Raw genomic sequence first — 21,634 nt, 5'->3', positions numbered from 1 at the left:
AAGGAAAGTCCTAAGCTGGCAGAGGGTCCCCTGTATGGGCTCCACCAAATGTGTGGGGGGAGGCGATGGAGTGGAGGCTGATGTGTGGGTGGTGAATTCATCCAAGGGCAGAGCAAAGGAGACAGAAGTGTATTGAAAATACAGCAAAGAAGCAGTGGGCAGGACAGCAAAAGGAGAGACTGCAAGGAGTTCTATTCCTTGTTTGCTGAGACTTTTTTTTTTTAAGATTTTATTTATTCATTCATGAGAGACACAGAGAGAGGGGCAGAGACAGGCAGAGGGAGAAGCATGCTCCCTGTGGGGAGCCCGATGCAGGACTCAATCCCAGGACTCTGGGATCACGACCTGAGCCAAAAGCAGATGCTCAATCACTGAGCCACTCAGGCGTCCCTGCTGAGATTTTAAAAAAATAGATGTGGGCTTTTATATTCTCTAATATTTCTTTCTTTTTTTCTTTTTTTTTTCTCTAATATTTCTTGAATGAACTTTGGTAGTTTTTTTCTTTCAAGGAATCTGTTCATTTTACCTAAGTTGATAGAATTATTGGAACAGAGTTTCTATAATATCTATAGAATTTATAGTGATGTCACCTCTTCAATTCATAACATTAGTAAATTGTGTCTGCTCTCTTTTTATCCTATCAATCTGGCTAGAGGCTTATTGATTTTATTCATAGTCACAATCAATCAGCATTTGCTTTCATTGATCTCTATTGGGTTTTTAAAGTCTATTTTACTGATTTCTGCTGATATTCATTACTTTCTTTGCTTACTTTGGGTCTCATTTCCTCTTTTTGTTTTAGTTTCTTAGGATGGAAGCTGAGAATATTAATTTGAGACTTTTCTTCTTACAAACCCTCAAGCACTATAAATTTTCACCTAAGTACTGTTTTTGATACATTTCTTTTCATTTTCCTTCAGTCCAAAATAATTTCTAACTTCTCTTTTGATTTCTTCTTTGACTCATGAGCTATTTTGAAGTGTATTATATAATTTTCCAAATATTTGATGATTTCTGTTATCAGTTTCTTAACTAATTCTATTGTGGTCAAGGACATACTCTGTATGACTTGAATCCTTTTAAATGTACTGAGAATTGTTCTATGGCCTAAAATATGGTCTATTGAAATGTTCCATGTGCACTTGAAAGGAATGAATATTTTGCTGTTGATAGGTAAAGATCAATGAGGTCAAGATGATTCTGTAGGCTTCTTCTTCCATATCTTTAATTATTTTCTATCTTCTTATATCCATAACTGAGAAGAAGCCAATGAAATTTTGGACTACAGGGGTGCCTTGAGTGGCTTAGTCAGTTGAACATCCAACCCTTGATTTTGGCTGAGGTCATGACCTCAGAGTGGTGAGACGAAACCCCCAGGGGATCTCTGAGCATGGAGCTTGCTGGAGATTCTCTTCATCCTTTCCCTCTGCCCCTTCCCAGCTCACACTGTCAATCAATCAATCAATCAATCAATCAATCAATAAAATCTCTTTTAGGGATCCCTGGGTGGCGCAGCAGTTTAGCGCCTGCCTTTGGCCCAGGGCCTGATCCTGGAGATCCATGTCGGGCTCCAGGTGCATGGAGCCTGCTTCTTCCTCTGCCTGTGTCTCTGCCTCTCTCTCTCTCTCTCTGTGACTATCATAAATAAAAAAAAATTAAAAAATAAAAAAATAAAAATAAAATCTCTTTTAAAAAAGAAATGTTGTAGTACTATTATGAATTCATCAATTTTTCTTTGAAGTCATAGCATTTCTACTTCACATATTTTGAAGCTGTTAGGTGCATAAATGTTTATTTTTTATTTTTTTATTTTTTTTATTTATTTACAATAGTCATACAGAGAGAGAGAGAGGCAGAGACACAGGCAGAGGGAGAAGCAGGCTCCATGCACCGGGAGCCTGATGTGGGATTCGATCCCAGGTCTCCAGGATCGCGCCCTGGGCCAAAGGCAGGCGCCAAACCGCTGCGCCACCCAGGGATCCCTGCATAAATGTTTAATACTGGTATATCTTCTTGATGAATTGACTATTTTTTAAAAGATTTTATTTATTTATTCATGAGAGACACAAAGAGAGAGGCAGAGACACAGGCAGAGGGAGAAGCAGGCTCCATGCAGGGGGCCCAATGTGGGACTCAATCCTGGGACCGCAGGATCACGCCCTGGGCCGAAGGCAGGAGCTCAACTGCTAAGCCACCCAGGCGTCCCTATTTTATCATTATGAAACACTTTTCTTTATTTATAGTAATATTTTTTGCTCTGCAATCTATATTTTGATTAGTGTGTTAGCATGGTAAACTTTTCCATCCTTTATTTGTGTCATAATATATAAAGTGTGTTTCTTGTACATAGTATATTGCTCACACTGCTTTTTAAAAAAATCCTCTCTGGCAGTTTCTGCTCATTAGTTGAAGTGTTGAGATCATTTATATCTAAAGTAGTTATTGGTATATTTAAGTTTCAATGCATTATGTTGCTATTATTTTTTATTTATCCCTCTTTGTTCCTTTTTTTCCTCCTTTTCTGACATCTCATAGGCAAGTTGAGTATTTTCATGTTTCCATTTTATCTCTGTTGGCTTATTAGCTATGCTTCTTTGTTTTATTTTGTGATTGTTTTTGTGTTTACGGGTACATCTTAATTTGTCACAGTCTATCTTCAGATGATACCGTATCAGTTCACATGTAGTATAACAATATGCTTCCATATCTCCTTCTTAGCCTTTGTACTCATTTTCATACATTTCCTTTTACATACATTATAAACCCCATATTGTTTATTTTTCTTTAAGCTGTCAATTGTATTTTAAAAGAGGTTTAAATCATAAGACAAATAATTGTAGTTACCATGTCTGGTGTTCTTTCTTTTTTTTTTTTATAGATTCATATTTCCTACTGATATCATTTCCTTCTGCTAGAAGAACTTCCTTTACCATTTCTTGTAGTGCACATCTGTCGGTGATGAATTGTTTCAGCTTTTATATATCTGACAAAGTCTTTATTTTGCCTTTGTTTTGAAAGATACTTTCACTGGGCATAGGATTCTAGGTTGAAAGGTTTTGGGGTATTTTTTTTTCCAGTACTTTAAAGATGTTGTTTCACTGCCTTTTCATCTGCATCATTTCTGATGAGAAATCACTGCTATCCTTGTCTTTGTTGAAAATGTTTCACTCATTATCTCTTCAAATATTTTTCTGTGTCCTCTAGGGCCATTCCAGTTACACATAATATTAGATTCATATCCTCTAAATATTCTTGAACATTGTTCTGGCATGCAGTTAAATTAATTGGGAATAGTTTGGTCCCTTTGGGTCTCCTTTTAAGATGTTAGGCAAGATCAGAGCAGTGCTCAGTGTAGGGCTAATTATTCCCCACTGTGAAGGCATCATCTCTCAGAGCACACTACCCAATACCCTCTGAGTTATTAGCTTTTCTAGTATGGTCAGTGGGACAGCCCTGGATGGGCAGCAAGTATTTTTTCCTCTAATCCTTTTGAATGGTTCTTTTTCCATCTCTAGGTAGTTTCCTTACAGGCATGTGTTGACCAGTACTCCATTTCATGCTTGGTGTACTGTGTAGGGATCTCTGGAATTCTCTGTGTACTCTTCCCTTTGATACTCTGTCCTGTAAACTCCAGCTGCCTTGGTCTCCCTGGACTTGAAACTGTTTTCTCAACTCAAGCAGTCTGCATTCTCTCTTTCTGCACCATATTCCAGAAACTGTATTTTTAGTATGCCTGCTTTTGTTTTGTCTCACCAAATATCAGAAACCATTTAATGAAAATATAGTAGTTCTGGGTCATTTTTTTCTCCAATGAATATGTTATTTATGTTTTCTAGAGTGCTAGAATAAAAACAAATAATTTTAATCCAATCTGATTTTGACCTGATTAGGAATTATATTTCAATTTCAATAAGACCAGGTCTATTTCTGCGCTAACTCCTAGACATAGCTCTTTAGAAGTCCCAACTGAGAGCTTAGGATGTTTGTATTAGTTAGGGTCCTCCAGAGAAACAAAACCAACATTTTATGTATCAATAGAAGAGATTTATTATAAAGTTCTGGCTCATGGAAATAAGGAGGTTGAGAAACTCTATGATCAGCTGTCTACAAGCTGGAGCCCCAGGAAAGCTGGCAGCATAGTTTGAAGGCCTATGGATCAGAACGCTGATGGTATATATGCCAGTCCAAGTGCGAAAGCCTGAGAACCAAGAGCACCAACGACAGGAGAAAAATCAATGTCCATCTCAAACTGTCAGGGAGAAAACTTTTAACCTTTCTCTGCCACTTTGTTCTATATAGACCCTCAATGAATTGGATGATCCTCACCTACGTCCGGGAAGACCTACTGCTTTATTCAGTTCACCAATTCAAATGCCAATCTCTTTCAGAAATCTCAGAGATATACCCCCAAATAATGTTTAACCAGATATCTGGGCATCCTGTGACTCATTAAAACAGATAAGAATGTAACCATTACAGTGTCTTTCAGGCTCTTCCACCTTGGTGAACCCCACACTCCAATTTTTATCTCCCCAGCACAGTAAGACTGTAAGTACCTATGATTAGCTTCTTGGCTTTTTTAGCATCTGCTTTCTGTTTGGCTTGTTTACCTCTTCATCTGTGCTACTTATAAACTGGCGAACAACTTGGAAGGAAAATTGCTCCGATTATTGGGCTAATTCTGTCTCTCATCAGACGGTAGAATGTTCTGCTCAGCTTTTCTCTTAGCAGCTGCCTTTTGCTTGGGAATCTTAGCTCCTCCTCACCTGTTACTCAGTAAATAGTAAATGTCTCAAGGAAAAAGCAACCTAGTATGTGGGGCACTTTATATGGGTTAGCTCTTAAGTTCTGGCTGCCTTAGGTCTTTTATGAAATCAACTAAATTTTTAAAATCTATCTTTCGGGGCACCTGGATGGCTGAGTCAGTTAAGCATCCAATTCTTCATTTTGGCTCAGGTCATGAGCTCAGGGTTGTGAGACTGAGCCTCACGTAGGGCTCCACACTCAGCATGGAGTTTGCTTGTGCCTCTCCCTCTGCTTCTCCCCCTACTTGCACACTCGTTCTTTCTCTCAAATAAATAAATAATCCTTAGAAAATATTTTAAAAAATAAAATAAAACCTAGCTTTTTCTGGAAGTCCTCAACAGGAGCAGCACACTGCTACCAGATAGTCCATTATAGCCAGACACAGATGCTTAATGTCTTGTAATATGTTTAACCTTAAATTTTTTTTTTACTGACAAGACCAAGCTGTTTAAAGATCATCTTTACAGACACAAATGACAGTGCAAACAGTATAAGATATAACTAACCTTACTATTAACTATGAGACCAATTAGGATACATTACAGAATTCCTAAGTTATAAAAGACAAACCTATTATAGGGACTGGTTTTACTATCATTATTACTGGTCAGTGTGTATTTGAAAATTAAAAGTTTCCATAAAAGCATGTGTTAACACAAAGCCTAATGCTCATTCTACAGGTTTATACAAGTTCAAACTAAAGTTAAGATTTCTCCTTAGAAATTCATTGCAATAACTTCTATTCTGGTTTTTCTTTTCTTCCTTTAGTTTTCAGTCTAGGGCACAGAAATCCATTTCAAAGCTACTGAGTAAAAGTTGCAGTATGTGTTACGAGTGCCAACAGCAAAATGTCTGCCATAGAACATAATTTCTTTCCCTCTATTTAGCTAATGTTTGCATTCTGAACACAGACTCACAACTGGGTTTCTAATAAGAATTAGAGATCACAAATTTCTATAAAGTGTCTATGAGCTCATAGGTCCCTGGTCACATAGCAGCCTTTATCTGAGGATTATAAAATCTCATTTACTTCTATTTTGTTAGTTTGCATTTTGTAATTCACTTGTTTGTACTCACCAGCTTCCCTTCAGGCTTCTCGACTATTTTCTCCAGCCCTGGTGTGATGGGAATCCCACTCCTCTCTGGTCTGGTGGGCCAGACTACAGTTTCACATCCAAATAACAGTAAAACTAAAACCGAAAGCCAAGTGGTGCTGGGAAGTTCGCTCCTAATACCAGGTTTGTTAAAATCATTTGTTTAAAAATGTTCACATCTGTTGCTTGGCACTGATCCTTAAGCTCCAAGACCCCTACCTTCTTAACTAATTATCCTCATGTCAAATAATCAGTTGTAGTTGATTGACTACATACTCATAAAATCCCCAAATCCCAAATCCCTCAAAATAGAGGGAAACAATTGGGATAGAATTGAATAACTTTTCTCAATTCTACCATTAAAGAAAAGACATAAAAAGGAACATAGCAGATATGATGTTGTGAGAAAGTATTGTAACAGCCTATTTTCTCTGAAAGCCCCCCCCCAAAAAAAAACTGATCACACTGCTCCTACCACAGATGAAGACCATGTATAATTCCACAGCACGGAATAAATGAGCAAGGGGAACTGTAAACAGTCTGGCCAACCAGAAGCAATAGACACACAATGCAACCAAGACACTGCAGACCCCGTTTCCCACTGAGCTAATATAATCCTTCCACTTGGCAAGTAGGAGTTCTCACTGCAGGGCTCTCCTGCCTAAAGACACAGGCTCCTCTGAAGAAAGGCTGTGGGAGAGGGGAGAAGAAGACAAAAGAAGAGGGGGAAACAATTGCTGTAAGAGAAACCCACAAGAGAAGTAAAATTGTGTGTAGTATTCCCTTTGGCCCAGAAATGCCAGTTTGGGGAATCTACCTATGGAAATGGAAACCAAAGTGTAAGGATACATGTAAGATGTTTACTGTGGCATAATTTGTTGTGTAAAAAAAATGGAGGGAAACCGGAATATCTATCATTATAGAGATCATGGGAAAAATTATGTAACTTCTACAAAGAAATATTAAGTAACTATTAAAAATAAGAAATTTGATCAATTTATATATGTAGAATAATGTACATAATATAACAAAATGAAACAAGTAACAGAATAAATGGTATTATATGATCTCATTTACATATTAAATAAAAAATAACTACATATTTGAACATAGAAAAGGAGTGAAGGAATTCACATTAAATTTTAAAGTGGTTTTGTCAGGTAGATAGAGGGAAGAAGAGGGGGACATTAATAACATCTTCTTTATAGACTACTAAATTACAAGACTGGTTACAACGAGTGTGTATTGCTTTTAGAATTTAAAAATGTAATAAATTTAAAATATAAAAAGGATTTACTGACTATAATTACAAGTAATGCCAGACCCCAGAGTTCAGTGGGGTTTGTTTTAAATTTGCTCTGGCATTTACTTTAAATCGATCCTGGTGGGGAGAGGTAAATAGTAACTACTGCTCTCAGAGAGAGGCCTCACCTTGTGTCCCTAAACAACAGCCAATTAGAGCACAGACTTGACAGTGCTCCTGGAGAAGGCCAGTGGCTGTGAAATGAAAACTATAGGTACCTCTCCAAAGCCTCAGCCACAGAGCCTCCCAAGGGGCTGCCCGAGCCAGTAAGCAGCCAACAGAAGCATGGATGAGAATAGAACAGGCTTTTGTCTGGAGAAATCCCACTACTCCAACTCCTGACAGCCTTTGTTGGCTTCTGTTCCATACTTCAGAGATGAGAGCCATAAGCCTGGCCCAGCCTCTGCGGGGATAAATATTAAACTCTGTGGGAAAGATGCTGCTGCCCAGCTTTGAAGTGTTCTGTGTTAGAGCTTTGGTGGAAGATTCTTTGAGGACCACTGGAAGTTAGTTGTGGGCCTTCCAATTCTTACCCACAGGACAGAATTAAAGCCCTGGAGGAGTGACACTTGGCTCAGTTTTTGTATTTGGTTTCATGCTGATAGAAGCTTCCAGACCTTCTGAGGGGTAATAGATATACGATATTCAGTAATAAAATAATGTGCTAGCAGCCTGTGAAGAACTTTTTTTAAAAAAAGATTTTATTTATTTATTCATGAGAGAGACACACACAAACAGAGGCAGAGACCCAGGAAGAGGAGAAGCAGGCTAGACACAAGGAGCTGAATGTGGGACTTGATCCTGGACCCTGGGATCACACCCTGAACCAAAGGCAGATGTCTGCTCAACTGCTGAGCCACCCAGGCATCCCAAGAACTAACTTTTTTGACCACTCATTCATCTTTCAACATCTTTTTTCTCTTCTTGAACAATCCTACTGTCTTATACCCATGCCTCTTCTTCTATTTCTCTACTTACCTTCTTTAATAGATTTTTTATTCAATGTTTCCTGATTATCATAGAAATGCTACAGCGTTCATGGAAAATATGGTTACATTTTTTTAAAAAAGTAATCATTTATAATCCTGCCACTGATAATATTTTGGAATAGTTTCTTTTTGTCATTATACTTACTTTTTCTTTTTAATTCTTTATTTAAATTCAACTTAGTTAACATATAGTGTATTACTAGTTTCAGGGCAGAATTTAGTGATTCATCAGTAGCATATAATACCCAGTGCTCATTCCATCAAGTGCCCTCCTTACAGCCCATCACCTAGTTTCCCCATCCTCCCACCCACCACCCCTCCAGCAACCCTCAGTTTGTTTCTGAGAGTTCAATTTCTTCTTTTCACCTTATTTTATTTTTCCTCCCTTTTTAGAGCAGGTCTGCATTGTGTAGCTTCACAAGTGTAGATGAATGTCTTACATATATTACCTAATATTACAAATAAATATGAGAGAATATGTGAAGTGGAAAAGGGGTTTGGACAGCATGTTACTGTTATCATTCTGCACAGCTGTGGTGTGGCTATGTGTTCTGTGCGTCAAGCTGGTATTCATATTCCTCAGACTAACTGCGACAGGAGCCTTCGTGTCTCAGGCCTGCTTTTCTCCTTATGGCTGCGTTGGAAATCAGCAACATTTGCATGTAAAGATCCCCTTGGGTAGTTATTTGATCTTCTTTCATTCCCACTTTTCACTTGCAGGTAATTGGGTACCTAGGATCCCAGCAGGCCACTATTCCTCTTCCCTTCCCTGTCTCCTGATATTACTTTTTCTGTTCCCTCTTTATTGGATCTTCTGGGTTTATCCTAACAGCATAAAAAAGCAGACAGTCATCACCAGCCTGGGGACAATCAGAGAATCATCAAAATTTGGAAAAGACACTCAATTAAGCATGCATTCTGTTCACATGTTCAGAGTAAATACTCCAGATGATATGGCCTTTAGAAGACTCCACTTCATGCAGAAAACCAGAAATATATCAGATTAGAGGCAAGAAGAACCTTGTTGGTCTGGAGTCTTGCTCGACCATTACTTTAGACCCTTACCACACTGCCAGTCCAGACCACATCTTCAGGCCCTTACCATTTCCCTAGTTAAGACATCCACTTCTGTCTTTTCTCTCAAGGTCTCCCCAGTTACCCTTGGAGACTCAGGATGGATAGCTGGCAGCGCCAAGACAGTGTGACACTGCAGCATAGACACATGGCAGTGAGAAAGCCCAGAGCACTCTTTCCTGGGTATTCCCACTGTCACTCTGGAACAGGTATCCATGGCAGTAAGAGAGCAATTTCAACCAACAAAGCTCTGGACAGAATCTTGAAGTTTCTCTAAGAGGCCCTCCTGTGCTCTTCCTTGTCCTCATACCAAGAAATCACTTCTTTCCATCAGAACCCCAGAACTTTCTGCTGATCTATATCTATGCAAAGCTCCCCATTGCAGCACTGAAAACTGAATTCCTCAGAGCCATTATTTCTACAATGATCTCTTCCTTATTACAAACATCATAAAGTACAGATGCTGAAAGGCTTAACACTCTTCACTATCTCCCTCCCTATTTTCATTATGAGCTAAAAAGTAAACATCTTGGGGAAACTTTTGAATAGAAACTTACAATATGAAGGGAGAATACAGGTGAAGGGGGCCAGGCAGCTCTACCTATAGGTTATCAATCTGCATGACTTCCACCTTCTACTGCCAGTCGCCTCTCTGGTCACTGCCTGGTAGCCTGGTCAAAGCAGGCTTGCATTCTGCAGCGATGGTCTGACAGCCTCACTGCTTCATCCTCTGTTGCCTGGCAACCCACATCTGAAGTACACTGACCCAGATTTGGGTTCAGGTATTAAAGGCATACTTAGATCCTCTCAATTCTCCCTAAGAGGCAAAGTGGCCATGGAGAAGAGCAGAGGATAAGCATACATATAGCCTATGAATTCAGTTTGACTTGGCACATTCTGAGTATGTTATATGGGGAAAGAAGGTAGCTGGTGAGACCTATTTCTGGTCAATCCTAGGAGTATATTGAATGAATCTTCCTTCCCTCTCATTTGCTTCCTCTAGATTAGACTGCACAGTCTCTAGACTGGACTGGACACAGGAAAATAATCTGGAAGCGCCTTGGACATAAACAGACCTCAAAGTCTTGCCTGGGTTGGATGCATCTCCCAGGAATTGCTCAAATTTTGACCCAGTCTCTGGTCAAAAGTTACATGGTTCCCTACAACAAACAGATTAAAGTCCATACTCTCGTGTTCTTGACAAGCTGGCCTATAGTTCTCCTGCTTTATCTCTTACTGAAAATCTGCCCTGACCTGACCCTCTCCACCTCTTTACCTCACTCAAACTGCACCAGCACTTTGGCCCGGACTCGAATACCGAATACTGGCTCAAGTTACTGTCTTTCAGGGAACAGTTCTTCCAACTACAGCTGCCAGTCAAAGCACCACACCTCCTCCAGAACTCTACTCAAAAGACACTTCTTCCTTGGAGGAAAATAACAATCCCTCCTGAAATAGCTAGTTCTTTGCTCTCCACCTGGAAACCCTGGCTAGCCTCCATACCTTCCCCATAGTTTCATAAGTTGTGATAATTATAGCATTCAGAATAGTTGTCATATATGAGCCTTGTCTACATCAGTGTCAAACAGACTATGTCTTTTACAGGCTGGTTCCTTCATGCTTCTATCTGGAATGAATGCATCTCACCTTCATTAATTCTTCCTCATTCTAACAGGTTCTTTACCACAATCCCCTCTGGATTCACATCTTTAGCAGTGCTATATTAGCAGGCCCTTCTTTTTTCAATCCATTTTCAACAACACACACCGTCTTTCTCTTGATCCAGAGATCACTAATGCCTATTTTTTTTCTGTGTGCTCATCCTCCCGCACCTCTGCAAAGCAGGGTATGCTGCAAGGTGGGGTTCAATAACCAGCTATTCTCTGGCTATATCATCTATCTCTGTCTGAATATCTCATGATTATGACAAGTGCCTCAGAAAAACACCTTGAGAAGTCTAGATGGAAACCAATGCCCCATGGAAACACATAAATATTTTATCAGGCTCTGAATAAGACTCTTGCTCATAAATATTTAAACTCCCTGATAGCATAATGTTGAGTGGCTGATTAGAGTCAACTTGTACGGGGGTAGGGAGCTGAGAGGAGAAAGGGAACATAAGAGCAATGGCAGCAGGCATTTTATAGAGTCCCATATAAGGATCGAAAAACACTGAAAATGTTCCTGAGGTCTCCCCAGTTTGCATGGACATTCATTTTCCAAATGTTCTCTCTCTGGAGTGGGAAGTAAGCCAGTGCCCAGTGGAGCTGTCTAGAGAAGGCACTCACTGCAACATCAGTCACAGCCCCAGTAAGCTTGCCACACTTCCCTCAGCACAGCTGGCACAAAGATTTTCAAATAAAGTACACAGGACTCAAGATGAAGCAGATCCTGTAAGAATATTTATGGCAGCTTTATTTTAAAAAGTCCTAAATTGGAAACACCCCAAGCGCCCATCAGTAAGAGAATAGATAAGCATATGGTAGGTAGATAGTCATGATGAAATATTATCTTGAAATAAAAAGAAATGAACAACCAATATATTCAACAACACAGATGAATCTCAGACATCATGTTGAGCAAAAATAAGTCAAATGCAAAAGTACATCAGTGTGAATGCACTTCCACGGGTGTTCAAGAATGCAAAAACAGATCTATGATAACATGGATCATAACAAAATTTGCTTCTGGATGGTGCAGATGACCAGAGAGGGGCATGAGGGAAATTTCTGGGATTGAAATTTTTTGTCCCTTGTTCAGAATGTGAGTTTGTCAAAACTGGCTGAGCTTCTAGCAAGGATTCAGCTTAGAAGCACTGTGAGGATACAAGAGGCCACTGATCTCCAGGATCATCATTTACCTATAAAATATTGATTGACTCGAATTACCTAAAAGGAACTTCTAGTATTTTACCAAGAATTCTACAACCTTTATGGGAGTTAATGCCTTGTTTGTGTCATTTAATTGCCTAATTAATTAAACAATTATGTATTAAGTGCTTATAATATGCTAAACAGGAATATAGCCATGAAGACAAGAAAAAAATTTCTGGTCCTTATGGAGCTAACATTTGAGTGGGGGGGATATTGGGCAATTAACAAAGAAACAGCTATACTATAAAATTCCAGGTAATGATAAAGCAATGAAGAAATAAGGCAAGGTCAGAGGACAGGGACTGACAAAGGCCTGTTTTGGATCAGGTGGTCAGGGAAGCCCTGATCAAGGAGGTCACATCTGAAAAGAGACCTGAATGAGTTGAGGACAGAAACAGTGCAAGTATCTGAAGGAAGAGTGCTCAGGGAGAAGAAGGAAGAACAAGAGAGGGGAAGAGTGACAAAATATGAGGTCAAACAGGTCAGATTGCATCAGGCTTTGGTAAACCCTGGAAGAGAGTTGGATTTTATTCAAAACGTGAATGGAACCATTAGAGAGTGTAAGCAGAGGAGTAACACAATCTAACTGATGTTTTAATAATGGGTAAAAGGAGGAAAGTAAGGGAGCTGCCCTATTCTTAGGGAAAAGTCAGAATAAGATCCAGATTTTGTGCCCTTCAAAATCTTAACATCCTTCATACATCTATTTCTTTCTTTTAAAAAAGATTCTATTTATTTATTTTAGAGAGAGAGAGAGAACACAAGCAGGGAGAGGCAGAGATACAGGGAGAGAGAATCCCAAGCAGATTCCCTGCTGAGCAGGGGAGCCCAACGTGGGCTCAATCTCACAACCCTGAGATCATGACCTGAGTCAAAACCAAGAGTGGGACACTTAACCAGCTGTGCCATCCAAGTGCCCCCACACATCTATTTCTTTTTTTAAAAAAGATTTTATTTATTTATTTATTTTATTTATTTATTCATGAGAGAGAGAGAGAGAGAGAGAGAGAGAGAGAGAGATGGGCAGAGACATGAGCAGCGGGAGAGGCAGGCTCCATGCCGGGAACCCGACGGGCACTCATCCCCAGAACCCCAGGATCATGACTTGAGCCGAAGGCAGACTCTCAACCGCTGAACCACCCGGGTGTCCCTACACATCTGTTTCTTAACTGCCTTCTGATTCCAGCTCTGTCTAGGGCCAGATCACATGTTTCTGGATTTCAGACTCTGATTTTCACTAACAAATATATGTATCAAGATGGTTATAAATTCATAAAAAGTAAGGCAGGGTAACTCTTCCTGTGTCGGAAATTTTTTCATAATAAATCGTTGGAGATAAAAAGAAAAGAGAGGGATTTGTGTCCTTTACTAGGCAAAATTAATCAGCAATTAAATATGAAAGTTATAATCCTCAACACTTCTCTGCCAAATAAAGATTCTGATTTTTAACTAAATGTGGAACATTCCAACTTTCAGATCCAACTTCTCTGCCCCAGCCAGCCCATGTTCCATTGTCTCTCTGGCAAGTCTTGGGGCTTCTTTCTTCTCTCTCCCCCTGCCCCCAATTAATTACTCTCTGGAAACCTACAAGGGAGTGCAGTAAAATGTGCATTTGTGCGGTGGGAGGGCACACTCCCTCAACCCCATCTGGAAATGCCCTTGTGTTCAAACAACAAAAAAGGGGAATATCAAAATCCTCAGCAGGAAACAAGTTGTAAGCACCTATTGTCCTCCCCCAGAGAATCTCCTTCCCTCAATCCTTATTTTCCCACTCTTTGGAGAGCCTTCTAGGCTGAAAGTCTGTGGCTTCATCCCATTCACCCCTCAGATCCCCCTAGGCCACAATTCTGCTTTCACTGGCCTTGATGCTGTCTATCCCCAGGCTACCATAACTCTGCCTCTGACCAGGCTCAACTCTAGACTTATTGAGCCAGAGGGAGAAGCTAAAAGCTGGCGGTAGAAGAGAAAGGTTAATGCAAGGAGCACTCCAGAGACAATGGTGGCCCGAAAGTGGAATTAGGCTGCCAAAACAGAGACCAGAGAGCACCCTCCACCACCACCACCACCACCCCCTCCCCAGGCTCACAGATCCCTAACTCAAGTAAAGCCTGCCCAACGCATTTTATTCTCCAGGCTCAAACTGACTTGCTACCACTACCTCTCCTGCAGGAAGGCCTTCTGTGCGGAACGCCCCCATTGAGGGAGAACCATTAATTTTCCTTTGCAGGCCTTGCTGCCTAAGACAACTACTCAACAGTCTGTCCAGCTTTTAACCCCTACTCAAAAAAAAAAAAAATCTTTTCGCTTTTATCTAGGGGATGCAATAATTCAATGTTATCCCCTAGATCCTGGTTTAAAGGACTGTATATCAAGAAAGACGTTTCATAATTGAACTCCAATAAAAAAAATTCAAAAAAATAAAGAGGTAAAAGATAAAAAAAACTAAAATAAAATAAAAAGAAAGACGTTTCATGAAAGGCTAGGATGCAATTTGCCTGCTGTTCACGCAAGCTCGTTCCTAGACAGCCGACAAAGGGGAGAGTCAGCGCCTGCTGGTTTCTCTTCTGAAACGCGAACAGAACTCCGGTTTCAAAACGAGGCGCATCATCTGCGGGGGGGGGGGGCCCCCAGTAGGCTCAGGTCGGCCCCCGGGCAAACGCCGGGTCCTAACACGCGGCCTCCAGGTGAGTTAGAGACGGGCGCTCGCAGGGGTGCTGCAGGGCCTCTGCCCGGAGCAGGGCCGGCTGCCAGGGGCGACACTTCGGGGCGCGCCCTCCCCCCCCCCCCGCCCCCCGCGCCCCGGGGTCGACGCGCTCCTGCGGGGCCGGTGACGAGGCTGTGGAGGGAGATCCCGGCTGTGGGCTCCCCGGCCGTTCGCAGGCTGCCGCTCACTGGGCACCACCGCCGCGGCTGCAGCCCCCGCCCCCCCTCCCCTCAGGAGGCCGCCGCCGGCGCGCGCGAGGAGCCTCCCGGGGCTCGCCTCAGGTGCCGGAGAGTCGCTCGCCCGCCCGCCCGCCCGCGGTCCGGAGGGGACCGTGCCCTTCCCTGTCAGCGTCTGACGTTCCGCGGCTACGTCGCGTCCAAGGAGGGCTCCCGCCGAATCCCGCGCTCGGGATCCTCGAGGGCGACTGCTCACCTCACCGCGTCTCCTCCCGCGCCGCGCGGGGCTCTCTCGGGTCCGCCGGGCCTGGGGGTGGGGGCGCGCCCATGGCCGCGCCGGGGGGCCGGGCGTGGAGGCGGCGGGGCGGCGGCGCCGGCCTCTGCGGTCCGCGCGGGGCGCTCGCCGCCCTCCGGCCCGGGGCGCTGCTGGGGCCGCGCCTCCCGCCCCTCCCCTGGCGCCGCCCCGCGTGGCGCGCCGGCCCCCGCGCTGGCTGCGAGGTCGGGCCCGGGGCGAGGGCGCGCGGGCCCGCGGACCCCACGCGCCGCCGCCCCCGAGCTCCGGGCCTGGCGACGCCTCAGCCCCGCCTCGGCCGCCGCGTCTGAGGAGACCCTCGGCCGCCCCGGACCGGCGCGCGGGGAGCGGGGCTCAGACGGTTCCACGCAGGGCTCCTCTTCGGTTCCCGCCGTGCGGTCTCCAAGTAGTGTTCTTGTTTTATGCTCTCTAGGTTTCCCAAAATCTTTACCGCGGCTAAGTACTAATTTTTTAAAATTTGTTTTTTAGATTTTATTTATTTATTCATGAGAGACACAGACAGAGACAGAGACACAGGCAGAGGGAGAAGCAGGCTCCATGCAGGGAGCCCGACGTGGGACTCGATCCCGGGTCTCCAGGCTCACGCCCTGGGCTGAAGGCGGCGCTAAACCAGTGAGCCACCCGGGCTGCCCTAATTTTCTTTTTCTTTTTTTAAGATTTTATCTATTTATTCCTGAGAGACACAGAGAGAGGGGCAGAGAGAGAAGCGGGCTCCCTGTGGGGAGCCTAATGTAGGACTCCATCCCAAGACCCCGGGGTCACGACCTGAGCCGAAGGCAGACGCTCAAGCACTGAGCCACCCAGGCGCCCTGGGTTCGTACTTACTTAATAATCAGAAAGAGGAGGGCGTTACTTTCCCCAGGAATGCTAGAAGGAAACCACAAACCAGATGTCCATTCATTCAAAGATGAGCCTCTGCGTCTAAGACACCCTGAGGGAGTCATAGGGTGGGAGATCTGGAAAGGGTCTCTGGAATCTGTTTAGACTTTTCATATTTCCATTTATTCTAGTTTGAAATCTCAGACGTATTTATGCTGGTTGGGAAATGCCACCTGTTTAGGAGTGCCTTGAGGATACCCTTGGCTGGCAAGGGGGGAAGGGAGGAAAGCCAGCTGGGGCCGCTCCCTCCCCAGCAGGACCCTAGTGACATTCTGAGATGTCTCATACACGAAGTTACTCAGAAGAATTCTTTTCACAGGGAGGGTTCTACCGAAGGAAAATAAGAGGAAAACTGGAGAGCCAAGGGTTATCTAAAAGCAGTTAAGCAAAAAGCCGGATTGCCCAAGAGCAAGAATTATGTGTGAGATTGTTTTGCAGGACTTTCCAGAGCACTCATTCTATACCTCCGACACTTTCATTTGGAACATGAACAACCTAAGGAGGACCCATCTGATCCTCCACTTTGGGTGTCGCTCTAGTTAAGGCTTTGGGGTTCATCTTTTCCTTAGGACAGCCAACTTGAGAGAGCAGACCTAGATCTTTGGCTCTATAGTTCTGTGTTGAGGATTTGTCTTTCTGATCTCTGTGCAGCTTTTATTTTACCTCAGAATTTCTCTCTGCTTTTAGGTCATCATTCTCACAGTTCCCTCTACATTCTGCAAGATACTGGAATCTTTGGCTGTGGTCCCCACATCCAATCCCAGCATTCTCTTTCTCAGATTGAAATAGAAGGTTTTCCATCTTCCACCAAGGCCTTCCCTATTTACCTCAGGTCTGTTTCTGGAATCTTTTCCCTCCTATACATTCCCACGTTGGTGCTCTTGTTAGACTTTTATTACCTTGGGTTGAATCATTTTAAGTTTCCTAACTGGTTTTCTTGCCTCCTGTCTCTCCTCACCCCCAACACAGACCTAAGAATGTCTTAGCTCTCCTGATAAAATATTCCTCTTACCTTTACCTATCCCCCCAGCCAAAACCCAAACTTGCAGTAACTTCCCTCTGCAATGGAATAAATTCTAAACTACTCTCACAATTGCAAACCAGCTTCCTACCTTCTGTCCACTTAACACCCGTGTTCCAGTTATACTAAACTGGGTCAGTTGCTATCCTTTGAATGGCCCCTGGGTCTTTCATGCCCCTCTTTATTTCTCTGACCCCCCCCCGCCCTTATTCTGGATTTTCCTTTATCCCCATATTTTCCTGTTGAGTTTCTCCCAAGCCTTCCAGATCCAACTCAGATGCCTTCTACTTTAATGAAGATCTCCCAGTTCTTTCCAGTCAGCTGTGAGATGAATTAATGTCTCTCCCAGCGCTCCGTGTTTCTGTTGCAGCACTAAGTTCAGCTGTATGTTACAAATGGTTGTGTCTTCTTGTCTCCTCACAGTCAGGGCCTGCAAGGCAAGGTATATTTCCTGACTCGTCTTCATCCCCCATGGCAATTGGCCACACACACATTTTAAAATAAATAACTATTCTTTGGTTGTATATAAACTCTGTGCTTATTATAAAAGTTCAAGTCCATAAAAGCATAAGGAAGGACATAAACTCCCACACCCTGAAATAACCACTGTATTTCAGTGATCGTATATTTGTGCATCTTTTATATAATTTCTTTTTTTTTTATTTATGATAGTAACAGAGAGAGAGAGAGGCAGAGACACAGGCAGAGGGAGAAGCAGGCTCCATGCACCGGGAGCCCAACGTGGGATTCGATCCCGGATCTCCAGGATCGTGCCCTGGGCCAAAGGCAGGCGCCAAACCGCTGCGCCGCCCAGGGATCCCTATTTGTGCATCTTATTATGTACATTTCCATCTTCTATATGTGCCTATGTGGAAACATTGTAGGCATGCTGTGTTTTCTTTCAGACACACTGTTTTCTAATCTTTTCTGATCTGACTCTCCCCCTCTTTCAACTGTTTAAAAAGTTAACCATGTGAACATAAATAACTTCATATATATATATATAGTAATATATATAGTAGCTTTTGTCTTTATTTTATGAAATGAGATATCATAGTGTGTATACATACTTCTCTGCTTCTTTTCTCATGAAATAATAAATCATTTTTAAAAAAACATTTATTTATTTATTCATGAGAGACAGAGAGAGAGGCAGAGACATAGGCAGAGGGAGAAGCAGACTTCCCACAGGGAGCCTGATCTTGGAATTGATCCCAGGACCCCAGGATCATGACCTGAGCCAAAGGCAGACACTCAACCACTGAGCCACCCAGGCATCCCATGAAATAATAAGTCTTAAAATCCTTTCAATTCAACTCGTATTGCTTTAATCCATTTACTTTAGAGGCATAATGTTTGTTTATTTATTTATTTATTTATTTATTTATTTATTTATTTATTTATTTATGATAGTCACACACACACAGAGAGAGGCAGAGACACAGGCAGAGGGAGAAGCAGGCTCCATGCACCGGAAGCCCAACGTGGGATTCGATTCCGGGTTTCCAGGATCGCGCCCTGGGCCAAAGGCAGGCGTCAAACCGCTGTGCCACCTAGGGATCCCTTAGATATACCACAATATATTCACAAGTTCCTCTGTTCATGGCAAATTCTTTTTTTAAAAAAAATTGCCACTGCCATCAGCGTTTCAATAAACCTCCTTATATGTGTCTCCAAATGCTTTGGTACTTTAATTTCTGAGAGATTAATTCCTAGGTATGAGATTGATCCATTTAAAATGTTAGCAGTTTGCCTTTTAAAAGGCTGTAATGATTTGCTCTGTAGCACTTTAGCCATTTTATCAAGTGAATAGAGGTAGTTTGTAGTTCTGACTAGTGAAGCTATTTTTCCTGCTTTGGATTTTCTGTTCTGTAATTTCTTATTCATATACATAGCTCATTTTTCTTTTTGAGTTACTGGACTTTTTCTTTTCAAAGTGTAAGAACTTCTTACACATTAAAGATAGTAACTCTTTAATATGTTGTATGTGTTGCAAGTACTTTCTGCATTCTCTTTATTATCTTTTAACTTTGGAATTCTAAAAATCAACTACAACTTATTCAAGTTGATATCAAGTTAATTTCACATGCCTCATGATTAGAGACAATACACGGCTTAGGAAACTAGACCAGATTTTGCAACTTCTTAGGAAACCAATCTTCTATTTCAGTGTCTCATAATTTATTCTAGAATTTGACATATCATCCTACTCTTTAATGCCATATTTAGTCACGATTAATCCACTTTTCTCCATTGTGTTTATATTATAGTACAAATTTTCTGTATATTATTATCTGGCAGAGTCACATTAAATAGACTATTTTGATAATCAAAATTGTTATTAACAAAGTGTTAACACATTTAGTGGTTATCATTAATTTTTTCTGCCAAAATTCACTCCTTTGGGAAAATGCTTCCTCCTGTCCTTCCCATGCAATTTGGAGGTCTTCCAATCTTGGAACCCCACTCTTTTGACCCTAATGGTGGTCATAACCCACACTAGAACAAATGGACTCCCTGTTGCAGGAATTTGAATTTTGAGTTTTTGGTTGGCATTGTTTTAAAATGATTGTCCTTAATTCCAGGCACTAAAATCCTCAGATCTACCCTGTTGCTTTTAATTTTATATATTTAATTATTTTCTTAGTGGTTGCTCTGAGCATTGTAATTAACATCTGAATTTAAAATAATCTATTTGGAGTAATACCAACTTAATTTTCATAGCATACAAAATTTTGCTCCAGTACAGCTCCATTCCCTCCTCTCTCCTTGATGCTATTGTTTTCACACAAATATTATTTGTATTTTATGATTAATTGTATATATTAATTGTATTTTATAATTAATAACTGCTATATGTCCTTCAAAGAGTTAAAAATGTTTTTAAAAGAGCTATGTTTATACTGTTTTATACATTTACCTATGAAGTTTATCAGTGCTCTTTATTTCTTCACGTGGATTCTGGTTACTGTCTAGTATCCTTTTATTTTAGCCTTCATGACTCCCTTTAACATTAGTTGTGGGGCAAATCTGCAAGCCACAAAATCTTTGGGTTTGTTTTCTTGGAATGACTGAATTTCTCCTTCACTTTTGAAGGACATGATTACTAGATACAAAATTCTTGGTTGACAGTTTTTCCTTTCAGGACTTTGAATGTGTCATCCCACTGCCTTCTAACCTCTGTAGTTTCCAGTGAAAAGTAATCTGTTAATCTTGTTGATTCCTTGTATTTGAAGAACCATTTTTTTTCTCTTTTTGCTTTTAAGAATCTCCACTTTTCCACAGTTTGACTGTATGTTTGAGTATGGATTGCTTCATGTGTGTTGTACTTGGAGTGTGTTGAGCTTGAATGTGTAGATTAATGCTTTTCATCAAATTTGGGACTTTTTTTTAAGATTTTATTTATTCATGAGAGAGAGAGAGAGAGAGAGAGAGAGAGAGAGAGAGAGAGAAAGGCAGAGACATAGGCAGAGGGAGAAGCAGACTCTATGCAGGAATCCTGACATGGGATTCAATCCCAGAACTCCAGGATCACACCCTGAGCCAAAGGCAGACACTCAACTGCTGAGCCACCCAAGCACCCCAAATTTGGGAAGTTTTAAGCTATTATTTCTTCAAATATTGTTTTTGCCCTTTCCCTGTCTTCTTCTTCTGAGATTCCCATTATGCTTATGTTGGTACACTTGATGGTGTCACACAAAGTCTTTGAAGCTTTGTTCATTTTTTTCTCCTTCTTTTTGTTTTTCAGACTGGATTATCTCAATTGATCTATTTTCAAGTTTGCAGATTCTTCTACCTGTTAAACTTGTTAAGCTTCTCTAGTGAATTTGTCATTTGAATTATTATAATTTTCAATTCTGGAACTACTTACTTGGTTCTTTTTTATAATTTCTTTGTTCATATTCTCTATTTTATGAGACCCTTATTCTCGTTCTTTCTTTCAATTCTTTACATATAATTTCCTTTTATTCTTTGAACATATTTATGATAGCTGACTTGAAACCTTTGTCTAGTAAGTTCAAAATCTGGGACAGCTTTTTTTTTAATTTTTATTTATGATAGTCACACACAGAGAGAGAGAGAGAGGCAGAGACACAGGCAGAGGGAGAAGCAGGCTCCATGCACCGGGAGCCCGACGTGGGACTTGATCCCGGGTCTCCAGGATCGCGCCCTGGGCCAAAGGCAGGCGCCAAACCGCTGCGCCACCCAGGGATCCCTGGGACAGCTTTTATTGAATGCTTTTTATCCCCCTGTGTATGGGTCATACTTTATTTCTTTGTGTGTCTTATAATTTTTTGTTGTTGTTGAAAATAGGGCAATTTAAACTGTATACTGTGACAACTCTGCAAATCTGGTTACCTCCACCGACTTTAAGGTGTGTTGTTTATTTTTGGTTATTTTG

General features: G+C 41.7%; 1 protein-coding gene across 1 annotated transcript in view; it reads right to left on the bottom strand.

Moving 5' to 3' along the window:
• The window catches only part of GPR156 (G protein-coupled receptor 156), an 89,760-nt gene extending 74,363 nt beyond the window's left edge, over positions 1-15,397 (bottom strand). The window contains exon 1 of the mRNA XM_055315782.1: positions 15,276-15,397. The gene's annotated coding sequence lies outside the window, so the exon portion shown is untranslated. The remainder of the gene's footprint in view (positions 1-15,275) is intronic.
• Positions 15,398-21,634: the final 6,237 nt, after the last annotated feature.

The sequence above is a fragment of the Nyctereutes procyonoides genome, unplaced genomic scaffold (genome assembly GCF_905146905.1).
Source record: "Nyctereutes procyonoides isolate TBG_1078 unplaced genomic scaffold, NYPRO_anot_genome, whole genome shotgun sequence".
Taxonomy (NCBI): Eukaryota; Metazoa; Chordata; class Mammalia; order Carnivora; family Canidae; genus Nyctereutes; species Nyctereutes procyonoides.
This window is presented reverse-complemented; position numbering and strand designations above follow the sequence as displayed.